The 2,377-nt window shown below is 45.7% G+C and overlaps 1 pseudogene; it reads left to right on the top strand.

The window, feature by feature from the left end:
- The first annotated feature begins 876 nt into the window (after positions 1-876).
- Positions 877-2,139, top strand: LOC120837499 (annotated as a pseudogene).
- The last annotated feature ends 238 nt before the right edge of the window (positions 2,140-2,377 follow it).

The raw sequence follows: 2,377 nt of genomic DNA, 5'->3' as shown, positions 1-2,377 counted from the left end.
TAAATCTTTCGAATAGCAGGCAACGGCTGCAACGACGAAGCTTTGCTTTACGGTCGAGGTGAATAGTACTTCCATTGCTTCGCTGAAAAAGCTCAATGCAGAGCATGAAGCATTCGTGAGGAACAATATGGCACTCCCATCCAGTGCCTCAGTTCAAATGGTGCTCAGCGTAGCGGTCGACATATTGAGTGAGAAATAACGCAAAATGTATTGCTGTTGCTCAAAATACTCAAGGTCATTAAATGGAACAGGTTGCAACCAATAAGAACTTCAATAACCCACTTCCCTTTTTTTCTTAGTTGAGGACAATATTGCTGAAACTATCGCCACGAAAGTAACGGATTACTTTTTGGGGTAACGGTCAGACAGACAACGCCAGCAACTTCGCCAAAGCCTTCAGGAAGTTCGGCTTTTGTTCTGAGATTACTGACCACGGTAAGGGTAATGCTGTACTTATTATCAAACATTTTTTCAGATTTTTTAAGGACTGATTTACTTTTGTCTCAATAACCTAAGCCCAAGTGGGTAACGTGCGATTACAAATGCAAGAAGTGTGAAAAATATCCGTCATTATATGCACCGATTCTAATTTTCCTCTCGTCTGGTGCAGCTAACTTGGTTAATTTTTGTGATACATATAATTCTTCTTTTGATACGCAATACAAATAATTGAAGATGAAGCCACTAGAGCTAATGCAAACGAGAGTGTTTTTGATTATTGCACAACTGTTTTTCTTTTAGTTTCTATGAATATGTGTTATTCACCGTAAAATGTTTCCAAACATGTAATCTTGAGTGCTGTTTTAAGTATTTCGGCTAAATGTGTTCCTTTTGTAACTGGCAGATGATGTCGCCGCCGACTTTCCCTTTGAAATTATGGTCGAACCCGACAACCTGGACGATGCTGAAATCAACTTGCCTCGTCATCTTCGATGCGCATGTCACACGCTGAGTCTTGTGGCAACTTCAGATGCGAAGGCAGCCTTGTCGACAGCGTCCTTTGAACGTGCTAACACATCGGTCATGTCAAAGTGTTCGGCTCTATGGAACTGCGTTCGAAGACCCAAGTCGTCTGAAGTTATTGTGGACATCCTAGGGCATTCTCTGAAGACGCCATGCGTAACACGCTGGAATTCATTGTATGACAGCATGAAAGACCTCCTTCGCTCGAAGGATAAATGGCGAGATGTCTGCGATGGACTAAATCTGCAGACATTCCAAGAAAGAGACTTAGCATTTATTGCCGAGTACTGTGAGATCCTGCAGCCCAACGCCTCCGCTCTGACGCGACTCCAAGCGCAGTCCGATTGCTTCTTCGGGGAGCTGCTGCCAACGCTTTTTACCGTAAAATCAAAGCTTCAGGAGAAGGCTGGTATGGACTTCGTCTACTGCAGACCACTTTTGGACGCGGTTACATCTGGGTTCATTCGCAGATTTGACGAGCTTCTGCGAATGAAACCAAGTGCAAATGAAGCGACTGTTGCTGCTGTTCTTCACCCTTACTTTAAGTTGCGGTGGTTGTCACGAGAACCTCAAGATGTCCGCGAGCATGGCCAGCAACTCACAGAAAAAGCTGTAATTGACTTTGTAAATGCAACCAAGCATACCACGCGTCCTTTGGCGTGCGCGCCATCAACCTCTGCAGCCTCTGACGTATCGGCTGATGCATTCTTTCTTTTGAAGCCCACTGCGGCACGAGCCCCAGTTGTCAGGAAGATTAAGTCAAACTTGAGTTCCTGAGCTACCTGCAAGATCCTCGAGTTGAATTCGATAGGCTCCGCTCATACCCTTCTCTGAGAAGCGCCTTCATTAAATACAACACCCCAACGTGCTCCTCGGCTCCTATAGAACGGCTGTTCTCCTTCGCGTCGCTAATCTTACGCCCGCATCGTGGCGGACTTTCAGACCGGTGTTTTGAGCAAATGCTTCTGCTTAAGGCTGCGGTCCCACGGGTGCCATCGTGACCGAAGGGTTTTTCAACCGCCAGGGCGGCAAAAACGGCAGCAAGCTCTTGCGCGACAATATTACAATAAAGGGACCAGAACGAAAAGACGCAAAACATGGTGCTAAATTGCTGCCTACTTGTACGTCTATCTAAAAGTGTCTGTCATTTCTTGAGGATTCAGAACGCAAGTAAACTCAAGGGACTAGTATGAAAACGAGACAGACACCGACTGCCATGTCGGTCTCATATTTCTGTGTGTCCCTTCTTCTTACTTACGTTCTAAATCCTCCTCGTGAATGTTTAACCAACACGCTCTCCTGATTCTTTCAATGCCTGTATTTGTTTTTCGAGCTTCAGCCCCCGACAGCGACAGTAGGGAGTTTCAGTATATCGTTTTCAGTGGATCGATACCACTCCATGCGCGCGCTTCAG

This window comes from Ixodes scapularis, unplaced genomic scaffold (assembly GCF_016920785.2).
Source record: "Ixodes scapularis isolate PalLabHiFi unplaced genomic scaffold, ASM1692078v2 PGA_scaffold6__148_contigs__length_123643588, whole genome shotgun sequence".
NCBI classification, from domain to species: Eukaryota; Metazoa; Arthropoda; class Arachnida; order Ixodida; family Ixodidae; genus Ixodes; species Ixodes scapularis.
This window is presented reverse-complemented; position numbering and strand designations above follow the sequence as displayed.